At 34.0% G+C, this 14,204-nt stretch overlaps 1 pseudogene; it reads left to right on the top strand.

Annotated features, from left to right (window-relative positions):
- The first annotated feature begins 345 nt into the window (after positions 1 to 345).
- LOC145285276 (U2 spliceosomal RNA) lies at positions 346 to 496 on the top strand (annotated as a pseudogene).
- Positions 497 to 14,204: the final 13,708 nt, after the last annotated feature.

Genomic DNA, 14,204 nt, shown 5'->3' on the forward strand with positions numbered 1-14,204 from the left:
ATTACGCAAGTATAAATCACGTAGAATATCTGCATGAATATAATTACATGTAATAGTTCACTAAAGATGATCATCCCATAAAAAGAAGAAGAAGAAGAAAAAAAACTAATAGGGAATTCTTGGCCTTCGGGACAAGATCAAAGTTGCTGCACTTCATTTTTTTGGTATCGGTTAATGGAGGAGAAATCCTTCATGACTTTAAAAAATTTTTAATACTAACCAATGTGCCCCTTTTTAGGCAGCTGGTTTCCTCACACATTAAAAACCGACCTCATGTCTAACTCTCTCCTAATGTCTCAAGTAAATAAATAAATAAATAAATAAAAAAATTGAAAAGTTGCCTTTTTTCTTTCTTGGCCTTCGGGCCAAGATCAAAGTATAGTATCTGTTCTGATGTTGCATTTCATTTTTTTTTTTGGTATCGGTTAATAGAGGAGAAATCCTTCATGATTGATACATTTTTGGGGGAGCTGGCTTCCCCACATTAAAACCGATCTTGTGTCTAACTCTTCTCTCGTGGGGAGGCAAGTAAAAAAAAAAAAAAAAGAGAAAAAGAGCTTTTAATATGAATATCAATACACAAAAAAAAAACAAAAAAAAACAAACAAATTTAAAGGAGCACCTTAAAAATATATAATCTACGCTGCTAGCATCACTATTTGTAAAATGAATTCCAAAGATTGGAATTGTAAAGTAAATATTCTCATAGAAAAAGCAAATCCCAAAGTATGCATGTCATAAAGTAAAAGCTGCATAATAGTAAGTTTAAAGCCCACTAATGACTACTGACGCAAAACTATGTTCAATTAGCTTTTAGCAGTAAAAGATAACAAATTAATATAAACACGCGTAGTTATCTCCCGTAGATAAATCATTTCTAGCTTTCAGAGTTGCTTCCCTTGCAATGTAATTTTGACATTTTTTTCCGAAGGGAAATACATTTGTTTTGGTTGTCCTCCCTTATATTGTAGTGAAATTCGAAAATTGAAATATTTTTGAAGTGAAACCATTTGTATCTACTGTATTTTCATGTCCAAAGAATGAAAATATCAAAGTATTACGAAAAACCGATAAGGTAGAAAATTAAATCTATATATCTATAAAAGTGAACGTGTCTGTGTGTGTGTCTGTGTACATTTCCCTTCGCAATAACTTTGTGAATTTTCAGTCTACAGACTCGAAATTTGATATACCGGGTACTGAGATTTGGGAAAATCGAGGTGATCGGGTTTTGGCCAGAAATTTAGCGATTAAGGGGTCAAAGTTCAACAATTTGACCTTTGAGAACTCTACCAAACTCCCCCGACAATTTTGGGTCTACGCACTTGAAATTTTAGATATAGGTTCCTTGGACATGGATCTAACGTAATAAGTTAATTTGAGCCCAAAACAATAAATTTTAAGGGGTCATAATAGGGGTCGAAGTTTAAAAAAAATTGACCTCTGCGGTCTCTTCAAAATTACTCAGTCAATTTCTGATCTAAATATTTGAAATTTTACATAAAGGGTATTCAGAGATAGGGCAAGCTTTTCCATGAGTTTGGGGCGAAAATCTTTAGTTACCAATATATAAATGTATGTATGTATGTCTGTTTGCATGTCTGCCTTAAACTTTCAATAGAGGCGACTGATTTTACCAAGATCAGTATCGTTTTAAAGTTCGACCTTTCATACGACAAATATCGAAAAATTGGCTACAAAAATTAATATCTTCCCCTTCAACTAGGCACTTTTCTACGGGGGGGGGGTCACTTTTTTCGCCGATATTTTTGAAAGTTATCCTCTCCTTTAGATTGTCTAGCCTTAATTTAAAAAAATGTCCGGTTTGGCAGTGGTCGTAACAGCATAAACGTTATGTTTTACCCCGTTCTTTTCCTTCTTTGCGGTACGGGTTCGAGCCTGCCTTCCTACTACCACTTTTTTTCTTTTTCTTTTTGCTCAACATACACATCCAAACACCCGGGCAACGCTGGGATGAAATGCTAGTATTAAAATAAAAACAATAATTTTTTAAGACAATTAGGGAAAATTCGATTTTGCTAAATTGGCCAAAGATTTTCAGTTTTGAGAAAAAATTACCCTCCGCCTTTTGTGTTACGACTCGAAATCTCTGGTTCCTTTGTTTTTTGCAAAACTAAATTTTCGCTTATTGTATTCGAAATTTATTTTCATTAATGATAATTACTTTTCTACTTATCATATTTCGTAATTTTTGGATATGTTCATTACTGTGACATGACAATTCAGTAGATATTATTGGTTTCACTTGAGAGACAATATTTCCATTTTCGAATTTCGTTACAATAACGAAGAAGAGCCTACTTTTTATTATATTAGAACTAGAAATTTGAATTCATGTTTTTGATACGAGTATTTTTATTGTTTTATTGTTACATTAACAGAAGAGAAGATCGAATGCAAAACGAATTGTACGATCTCTCTCTCTCTCTCTCTCTCTCTATATATATATATATATATATATATATCTTCCCATCTTCATGCAGAATATATATATATATATATATATATATATATATATATATATATATTCCCATCTTCATGCAAAATAATGCTCCTATTCACACAGCTGACAATGTCAAAAAGTTCCCCGAAGAGCATGATATTCCATGTTTGGATTGGTCTGCACAATCTCCAGACCTCAATCATATCGAAAACGTATGGTTTTACATCAAGCAACAGCTACGCAATGATAAAAATTCAAACCCGGAAAAACTTTGGACAAAAATTAAAGAGAAGTGGTATGCCCATTTAACCGGAGTATTGTCGCAGACTAATTCAAGGAATGCCCAAAAGATTGCAGGCTGTTAAATTGCTACTAAATATTTACTAGTTCATTGTGTTCCTGTTGTATTTGTGTTGCATTGATGTTCTAAATTTACATTTATATAACAATTTTAATTGATGTTATTTTTTATAATTGACATGAACACTCGGATACTTCAATTAAAAAATTAAATATGAACAGGTAATAAAAGGAATAAATAAAGGAATAAAAGGGGACTCAAATGAGGTATAAGTTGTTTAAACTGTTACATTCAATTTAGCTTAAATTTGTGGTGTAATAAAATGACAAATAAATGATACTCAAATAAAATATAGTAAAATTTCCTTAATCCATAGAATTTGAAAGTAATGCGTTCTTCTCATCAGAGGAAAGATATTAGTAAATAAATATTATAGTGAAGCTGTGAATTTGCTGGTACTTTCGTAAATTGAAACAACATTATATGAAACTAGTCATAAATGAAAAAAAAAGTATTAGTGAAAAGAGTTCATGAAATGGGGAAAATTAATGAAAAATAAAAATTATAACTTAAAGATTAAAAATCCAGATGAAAAGATGTGGAGGGATTTTCAAGACGAAGTGCTCATAAGACTCAATGTACCCATAAAAATCTGTATTTATAATATTGACAAATTACTCCCCTCTGTTTGCCAACATCTTTCAGTCCTTAGTCAATCAAGCACTAGTTCGCCACCTCACAGACAATAAGCTTTTATCTGACAAACAGTACGGATTTAGACCAGCCCGTTCTACTGCAGATATCCTTACTGTAATTTCGAACGCATATATGAAGCACTAGATAGAGCAGGTTAAACTAGTTCAGTAGCCCTAGACATAGCTAAGACATTTGACAGGGTTTAGCACGATAGTCTTCTCTTGAAAATCAAATCGTATGGTATGGACATAATAAAATCCAGGTTGTCCTCGATGGGTGTATATCAAAATAATATGATATAAATGCGCTTGTGCCACAGGGGTCAATCCTTGGACCTTTATTATTCCTGATATTCATAAATGACCTCCCTGATAAAAATTTCTCTGAGATGGGTATATTTGCTGATGACACCACGCTCTATAACAGACACGAGGGTAAAACAAATGAACACGTATCTAAGGAAATTGTTAAAACTCTAGAGGAAAACCTCCAGTCTGTAGTGGAATGTGGCCGAAACTGGTTGGTAACATTCAATGCTTCCGAGACTAAGCTTATTTCCTTTAATAATTACAAGAAATCTCCTCAATTACTGATTGCCATGGCTAATAATGCACTACCTGAAAGTGTTTCTCTCAAGCTCCTAGGGTTAACATTCATAGACAACATGAATTAGGACAAATATATTTAGGAAAAGAAGGTGGACTCTCTTTACCATGCTAAAAGGCTACTAACATCTGAGAGTATCCCGCGTCTCTACAAGACCACAATTCGCCCAAGAATGGAGTATTGTGGCCAAATCTGGGCATCTGTCACTAGTCTCTCACTCCTGGACAGGTAAAAAAGAGTCACCAACATAATAGGTCATGAACTATCAACTAAACTCCATCTTCGTGCATGTTTTACAAATATTTCAATGGCAAGTGCTTTGACAAACTCCGAGCAATAGTACCCTCTTGACGACAATAACTACGGCAAACCCGACAAGCAGCAAAATCCCACCCCTAAACTATAGATATCGTAAAGGCTTCTACTCGAATAGCTTTTTCTCTTGGACTGCTGCACCTGACTGTACTTATGTTACAGAGAGAGAGAGAGATGTTACAGAGAGAGAAAGAGAGAGAGAGAGAGAGAGAGGGAGAGAGAGGTGAGTAAACGTGGAGGTAGACACGTTTACCAGAACTGAAGGTCAGCTGACCAGATTACGTATATGTGACGTGGTCAGGCAGGTTGGCTAGATCTGTGAGATTTGATTTGAGCTTTGAAGAAGACGGGCGTTTTTTCGTGGTCTCCCCCTCTTAACTGGGGAGGGGGGAGACGAACGCTGACGTGTGTGAAGAAGAACCCACACAAGCAGATTTCACTTCCACCTGCTGCAGGACCTCTGGGGAAAGTGAAATAAAAAACTATAAAACACATTCATCGTCTTGGAGTGATAAATCTCCGTCAAACAGGTATCAAGTCTCCCTCCAGGATGAGAAATTTCCAGATGGTCCGTTTTGAAGAAGCAGAGGTAGGTTCAGAAATTACATGTCACACACATGATTCCCTTTATGATAATCAAACACACAACCATTTATATTAGAGACAATCATACGCACCCGGAATCTTTGATGTTATACAGTGTATACACCCAAACGTAAAAAGTGCCCCTAAATGAAGAACTCTATATAACATATTCAAATGTAACGAAAGCTCAATTTGGTACCCCTCAATGATAACCCCAGTGAGAACTCGATGATACCAATATATAACACTTACATGCAGTAATTCAAATGTAATGTGAGCAGACATTTCGATGCCCAATTCCCTAAATAGTATCCCTGCAAATCTGGTCATAAATAGTAGCCCTGCAAAATAAATAGTAGCTCCTCACGACTAAGTGGCCCTGTGCCTTGTTTGGGGTGAAACGTTAATTAAAATAAAAAAGATCCAAATTAGAAATCCAAAATGTGTGTAAACCAGGTCTGTTGAACGAAACGTTTGCAATTAAGAAAATTTGCAAGCGGATCAAGGAAATTTTAATATTTCTTATTTGAGTATGCCGTCGAACAATAAATTCATGTAAAGTATAATTTACAGCCTTAAATTGTGTTTATTTCTTATCTTTGTTGTATTGATCTTTTTTATTTGGTTTGGATTACTATATAAATATTTATATTTATATTCACTTTTAAGTTTTAAGTTTACAGAATATTTTAGCGTGTAAACTTGAAAATGAAAAGAAAGGGTTGTAAAGAGATAGCTTCCATTTCGGGGGTATCAAAACAAAAGCAAAATATTTCAAAATAGCTATTCTTCAGACAATTGTAATGCATGAAAATACACTATACCATGTTCTCATTTTATATTTTGTCGTCTTGATTTTTGCGAAAATATTGTATATATATATATATATATATATATATATATATATATATATATATATATATATATATATATATACTAGCAAAAGTACCCGTCGTTGACTGGGTTCAAAAACAGCCTACAGAAAATGGACTCTGATTTATGAAAGTATGATAGGTTATGAAAAGAAAGGGTTGTAAATTTGGGTTGAATTTGGGGGTATCAAAACCAAAGCAAAATATGATGAAAGTAAAAATAAAAACGTATAAAGAAGGACAATTTAAAATCAGGTTTTATACAAATAAAGTTTAGTTTGAAGACGTTGCTTTTCGAAAAGAGTTGCAGCAGAAGTATGTATGTACATGTGTAGCCAATATTTTTGTATATATACACACACAACTACACACACAAACACACACACACACACACACACACACACACACACACATATATATATATATATATATATATATATATATATATATATATATACTAGCAAAAGTACCCGTCGTTGACTGGGTTCAAAAACAGCCTACAGAAAATGGACTCTGATTTATGAAAGTATGATAGGTTATGAAAAGAAAGGGTTGTAAAGAGATAGCTTCGAATGTGGGGGTATCAGAACCAAAGCAAAATATGACGAAAGTAAAAATAAAATAGACAAATCCCATAATTTATTATACCATACCTGTTCACACTGAAACACTTATCACAATATTCTGTGGATCTATATTAAAACCCTTGGTAAACTTTGTGACACATTTCCATTCTATGGAGGTCAGGCGCGAACGAACACCCAATAATTTTATTATACCATATTTCTTCAAACTGAAACATAATTATCAAAGTATACACTTACGCAGGTAGATATGAAAAGTCTTTATTAAAGTTTGTGCCTATTTCCATTCTATGGAGGCCAGGCGCGAACGCAGACCCCACAATTTTATTATACCATTATACCATATTTATATTTAAGTTAAAACATACTTATCAAAGTATTCCTATGTACATCTATATCAAAAACACTCGTAAACGTTTTTTTTTAATTTTTAAATTTTTTATTTCCATACTTTGTGGACCAGGCGCGAACGCAAACCCCACAATTTTTATGAACTACCGATCTGCAGGATCAAACATACCCATTCCTGTGTCTCGATATATCTTCTATCATTATATGTAATCAGCAGTTTTTTAAAATAGTCAACCATATAGGAGCCTATTCGTGACCACACACACACACACACACACACACACACACACACACACACACACACACACACACACACACACACACATCCAGCTTTATATTATATATATATATATATATATATATATATATATATATATATATATATACTTGCGGAATTTTTAATTTTCATTGAAGATGATGTATTATCAAATAAGTTTTCGTTTAATACCTTTACTTTATATATTATTTTAAAGAGAGTTTTTCGCTCTATCTAATCGTTTAAATTACAATCGTTTTAAAACAATTACGTCTTCTTTTCAGAATGTTGAATACAAGATGAAAAAACAACAACAATAAAAAACAAATTCACACAATTTTTTTTATTTCAATTTAAGCTAGGCGGAAAAGCCGCGAAACAGCTCGCAGTATGAACGATACGTTTGACCCAGGAACAACTACTGAACACACAGCACAGTGGTGATTTAAGAAATTTTTTAGCGCCGACGAAAGTCTTGAAGATGATAAGTGTAGTAGTCAACCAGTGGATGTTAACAACGATCAATTAAGAGGCTTGGACGAAGCCAATCTATGTACACCTGTTCAAGAACTTGCTTCTGAAATAGATGTAGCGTATACAACGATTTCCAACCATTTAAGAGAAATTGGAAAGACAAAAAAAAAACTTGATAAATGGGTGCGTTACGAATTAAACGACAACCAAAAGAAATACAGTTATGAAGTGTCATCTTCCCATCTTTTAAGCAACAAGAACGACTCGTTACACGGCTTGTAACTTGCAATGAAAAGTGGGTTCTTTGCGATAACTGGCGACGCTGAGCTCAGTGGTTAGACGCCAACGAACCTCCCCGACACTTCCCGAAGCAAAAGTTCCACTAAAAGAAGGTCTTGCTGACTGTTTGGTGGTCTGCGACCGGTTTTATCCATTACAGTTTTTTTGAATGCAGGCGAAACCATTACGGCGAAGAAGTACTGTCAATAAATGGATAGAATTCATCAAAACCTTCAACAATATCCAGGATTAGTCAGACCAGGTCAAATTCTCTTTCATGACAATGCCTGACCACACGTTGCTAAACCGAACCTGCAGAAGTTGAAAGAATTGGGCTACGAAACTCTGTCTCATTCGCTATACTCTCCAAACCTCTCTTCTATCGACTAACACTTTTTCAGGCATCTCGAGAACTTTCTGCGTGAGAAATGCTTCAAAATCCTATGCAATATCAAAAACACCTCCAAAGATTTCATCGCCATCAAAACGCAAAATTTTCACATTACTAGCATATATACACTTGTTTTGCGTTGGCAAAAGTGTGTTTGTGTTGATTCTGACAGTGTTTATTTCGATCAATATTTTTTTTTAATAACAACTTTTACAACGTTAAAAACAAAAGGCCCATCCAAAAATACAACTGAGCTTTAAAAATCTGTTCAGGGTTTATTTATTCTTCAGAGTATTAAGGTAGAAAAATAAAACAAAACCCAGCTACCCCCATCCCCAGGGAAAAGAGAAAACAACTATTAAACATGAAATAAATAAATAAAATAAATAAAAATGAATAAATAAAATAAATAACAACAACAAGCTGGTGGCACAGACTAAACAAGGCGATTCTCTTTATCAACTTGAAAACATTTGTTTACGCACGTACCGTACCTATGACGCCACAGCTAGTATAGTAACTTCCCCGGATTCTTAAGTAGAAAAACCCCCCTCTACTTTATTTTTAATATTAGGTGGAAATTTACCATACTAATTTTATTCCTACACACATGTTGCGACACACACACACACACACACACACACACACACACACACACACACACACACACACATATATAGTCAGTTTATTATACAAACATTATTGGTTACATATGTGCATACATGTTTCAGTGGAATTCCAATTCAAAGAGACCACTTCATCAGACCAATAAAAGGGGTCTCTTTGAATTCAGATTCCACTGAAACATATATGCACATATGTAAACAATAATGTTTATATAATAGACAGACTATATACCAGCTCTGTCTTCCATTGAACACTCTTTAATAATCACGCGGGTTTCATTAGATTTACATCTAGGAAACCAATCTATACAACTATTATGCGGACACCTTCTATATACATATAGATTGCGTATCTATTATGATAAAGCCAATACTCTATTAAATGGCCGTCCAGCGTTTCCCGTTGTTAAGATACGCTTAAATATAATATTTTAATTCATGCAGATTTCTATATTCCTTATTATAGAGCCAATACTCTATTAATTATTATATTATACCCAAGATATAGTAGTAATATTAAAAGTAAATAAATATGACTTGTATGCGATTAGCTAGAATCCAAACCAAAACATAGAGCTTACGTCAACTTTACAAATGAAAAAGCATTTAAATAATTTTGAGAATGGAAATATTTTATGATTTTTACATTATTGATACTATGAGTTCGCGTTTTTTTGTAGGTTTTCAATCCGAGTAATACGTTCAAACAAGTGAACGAGTGATACTTGTCACAGGTATATCGAAGTAATATATGAACACATCCTACAACATCTATACAATTGTGTGATATCTAATATAATAATAGGTGTTTATATTTCTCTATGGTTTAATACCTTCAATATAAATATATATTATTTTGCTTGTAATACTAAGAGAAGCAAGAATGTCTCTATCATAGCTAAATGAAGCATCACCAGCAGTTCACTTAAAATCAAACCCCTTCTTCTCCCGACGAACCCGACAAGCAGCAAAATCTCACCCTTTCACTGTTGAGCTCTCTAGATTCCGGAAATCCTGCTACTCTAATAGGAGAAATGCAAAATGTTCATTTCAACTTGCTGACAATTTTTTATTTCTTTCTGCGCATGCTTAAGTTTAATTCATTAGAAATACATTTGCGAGACATCAATAAAAGTGACCAACATAAAACTATATGTTTCAAGTCTGCAGTTTTAATAAAATGTATGGAAGAAAATACTTCTTAAAATTATAGACGAATTCATCGAACGAAATCCAGAAAGTGTAGCTTGTTTATTTTATATAATATAGCATCTTGACGAGCTACAAGCGAATACTTCAACGAACATAATACCTAACATACATTAAAGACGTTCATATGTTGTGCCCCTAAAAAGTTAAGGAACTGAAACGTTAAAGGAATACTGTCAGATTTAGTCTAAAATTGAAAATTATTACAAATCTGAAAAAAAAAGTAGTTTTTATTAAAAAGTAAAGGGTCAGAAAGAAAAGCAAAAAGAAAGATAAAAAGAAAAAGATAAAAAGAAAAAGACAAAAAGAAAGTTGAAGAAAAAATGCGCGGGAAAGACGATGCATTAAACAGTTAAACAACTATGATCTAAATAAAAATTGATAGTACTCATTTTCACTGACGCCTTAATTTATACCACCTCTTAACTTCAACGTGTTCTCTAAGATACAAATAATACGACAAGTCTTAACACAGCACGTGTGCACGGTTCACCTTCTTCCACGCGTCTTGTTTTTATGTAACCCAACATCTTCTAATTTGCGTACGAACGGCGAGAATTCGCATTAATTCGTTCGACCATTGTGGATAAAATAAACTAGGCGTCGAGATTTTGTTTTTTTGTTTCTTATGCAGCAGCTATAAGACGCGCAGACAGGTGGGCGTTTTTGAGGCAAGTGATTTTTCACACTTACTACAATTTTCTATGAAACAACAAATTAAGTCCAAACATCAAAAAGAGATAGGAGAGAAAGTCTTATGGAAATTATGGAAGCATGTTAAAGTTGAGTGGAAATAATAAATATTTAAGATGTTTAAAATGTCAGGAAACAACCGGGGAATAAATGTAAATACCGAATACTGAAGGCGTCTGATGATTTTCTCTTTGTATGGTGTTCTGAAAAGGAGTCCATTGTAAGTAAATACATGCTTGCGAGAGACATCAATAAACGCAACGTAAAATGATTTTTTTGTTTCAGGTCTATATTTGCGATCAAACCTGCGGAGACAATTTTTCAAAAAAAAAAAAAAAAAAAATCTAGACAGAACTCACCGAATAAAAGCAAATACAGTTTTTCAGTCTTATGTTTTGAGATAATGATAAGCGAAAGAATATTATAGTTTCACATGTGGTAGAAATAGGGAAGTGATTTCAATATAACATAATTTTGCAGAGTCAATCTAAAATGGTTACAAAGTAAAACGACAATAAACATGAAAAGGCAAAGACACAGAAACACGAAAATAACATTGAACATAAAGGGTATTTAAAAAACTATGTATTAAACATAAAAAATAAGATAAAGGCGAAAACATACAAAAGAGAATAAAAGAACCTTATAGAAAAACTAGAAAGGACTTATCCTGCCTTGATAGAGTTCAAAATAGACTTCGTAGCCTTGTGTGGGATGTTCTTTTCTCTTCCTTGCAACCTATTTCTCACAGAAGAGATGTTGCGAGTTTGTCTCTGCTTTATCGTTATTTTCATGGCAGGTGCTCGGTTGAGCTCCATTCTATGGCCCCCCCTCGCCAAACTTTCACAAGAAACACTCGTCTAGCAGAAAACACTATCACTAATTTCTCCCACTCTTTATCTGTGCCTAAACCTAAACGTAGATTCCATGAGCAAAGCTTCTTTCTTAGAACTGCACGCCTATGGAATTGTCTTCCGTTTTTTCTGCTTACTAGCTGACTACAATATGGTTGTCTTCAAGTCTAACGTAAACAAGTTTTTGATGAGCCGTTCCATATAAGTTAACAAATTTACCGAATCTTCATTACTAACGGTTACTATATTGTTCAATTTCTACTGTACACTCTTTAACCCTTATCCTCAAGTGGCCTCTCGGCTTTGATAAGTGGTGATGCCTATGTAAAAAAAAAGCAAAATAGAACTCATGGACACTAGAGATGAGGAAAAAGGAAACAAGTTGAATGAAAAAGCAGTTATATTTGAATTTATTGAAATATGTTTGCGTGGGGTGAGATAATATGTAGCCATTTTACCCTGTTTTTCTCATCTATCTTTAAATTTTCTCTCATATTATATTTTTTACTCTGATAACGTATAATCCTGCACATTGTTTGATAATGTTGATTTTTATAAATCGATTTCCGATGTAGAAGGAAACTTCAAACTGAAATTTTCTCTGCACCTCAGATCTTACTTCGATTTAAATCACCTTTAAATGACACTAAATTAAACAGATTAAACAGATTCAAGTCTGCTAGTTTAATCTCAAGAACCGAGCAGCCAATCAATCTCTTAAGAATATGTAGTATGTCTACTATAACGTAATTCTTTATAGGGTCCGTAGCTGGAACAGCAAACGGCTTGCACTTATAAGAGAAGCAGCCTTAAGTCACCTTGTCTGTTCAATTAGTGTTCGGGACATGGTGAACTTGTTGGAAAGAACCGGCCTAATTGACCCAGGCTGGATATCACAACCATGGCCATGAACAGGATTAATCTTGAACTACACTGTCTTTTAGAAAATACGTCAAAAACACCAAATTGAAAGTCAGTTTCTGTTATAAAATTCCACGAAAACTGATCAACTCCAAACGGGAAGCCACAGTATACACCTAGTAAGTTGCATTTCCTTCGCATCGTGTTATTCCTCTTACAAATACACATGTCTTGTTGGAAGAGATTAAGCCATACCGATAAACTGAACCAAGCAGTGAACAACACCTGGCGTCTAATCCCTGGTTACCAAATTGAACAACGCTGACATTTCCTGCACAAATGTTAGACGCGAACTTTCCAGCTAAGTAAATATTACAAAGTCAACCAGTAATGAGATTTACATCTCTTTCGCTGATGTAAATCTCCTTCCTAAAGTCCGAAGTCAGCCATATCTACCCTCTAGAAACATACCTCGAAGGAACCAGATTACAGTTGTGGACTTAAAAAACAAAAGAATGATCTCAATTGTCATGGCATGGGGGAAGTCCTCCTTTTGAAGCCTCCATCGGTTCACAAATAGCGTGGGTCTCGTGGACATATATCCGCCTTAGAACAGAAATGATGTGATCAAACGTTCCTGTAACCATATCTGGTTACAAAAGAAAATAAAATGCATGCGGAGAAGAGGATCATACAATACAGCACAGATACTTCTGACCCCGGCTACTGAATCAAAACAGGTAGGAAGGTAACGGTGGCTAGGTGGTTAACGACACTGGCTGACAATCTGCGAATCTAGTTCGTTCCGCGGAAACACTTTCACTTAGGGACGTTGAGAGCTTTCACGTGGTCACTCTCGTAAGTGCCCGATATCTTTCTAGAAAGAGTTCAAACGAGAAAGACATATGGGAAACGAACGCCAACAATAATAATCATCTGAATCATCTGAAATGACTGATTCTCACCACCATCAACAACAATAAGAACAACAAAATAAAAACAAAACAACAATAAAGCAGCAGCAGCAGCAGCAGCAGCAGCAACAACAACAACAACAACAACAACAACAACAACAACAACAACAACAATGCAACAAAAACAATAACAAAAAAACAACAACAACAACAACAACAACAACAACAACAACAATCACAGTAGCTTAAAAATCTTGCAGTTTTCACTAAATAAAAATGTGAAGAAATGAGAAATTGTTGTATAGACACACGCTTCGAGAAGACGAAAAACCGAAGAATGAAATGGCGTAAAAATTTTTTTTTTTTAAATAAAAAATCTCTAACGCAGTCTTTACTACATGCATACACACTTGTACGGATACTAATTTTAGTTATGTAAGTTCAATCATACATAATGTTCACAATTTTTCTTATTAATTTGACGTATTATTTAAGCCTAACATATTACATTTTTCTACCCCACATTTCATTTATATTTAACAGAACATCATAGACACTAAAATGTAAGTGAATTGTGATCGTTGTTATCGAATGTTAACTCGGCAAAATGAAATCTTTAAAAACCGTGACTTCTCTATTTACACATAATGTTTTTGGTTGTTTTAAAATATTTTAAAGTCATTCATTTCGTATTACACATATTGTTGGCATTAATTTTTTTGATATTTTTATGGTTAGAATTCTTTCTACAGTGTGGCAAGATATAATTGTCGCCCTAGAAAAGACGACCTGATTCTTTTTTTTTTTCAGACTATCTACTAGTTGGCCAATTGCGTACAAATCCTAAGAGCTATAGGAGCCTTCTATCATGTC

The sequence above is a fragment of the Euprymna scolopes genome, chromosome 9, assembly GCF_053919585.1.
Source record: "Euprymna scolopes isolate OS-2025 chromosome 9, ASM5391958v1, whole genome shotgun sequence".
Taxonomy (NCBI): domain Eukaryota; kingdom Metazoa; phylum Mollusca; class Cephalopoda; order Sepiida; family Sepiolidae; genus Euprymna; species Euprymna scolopes.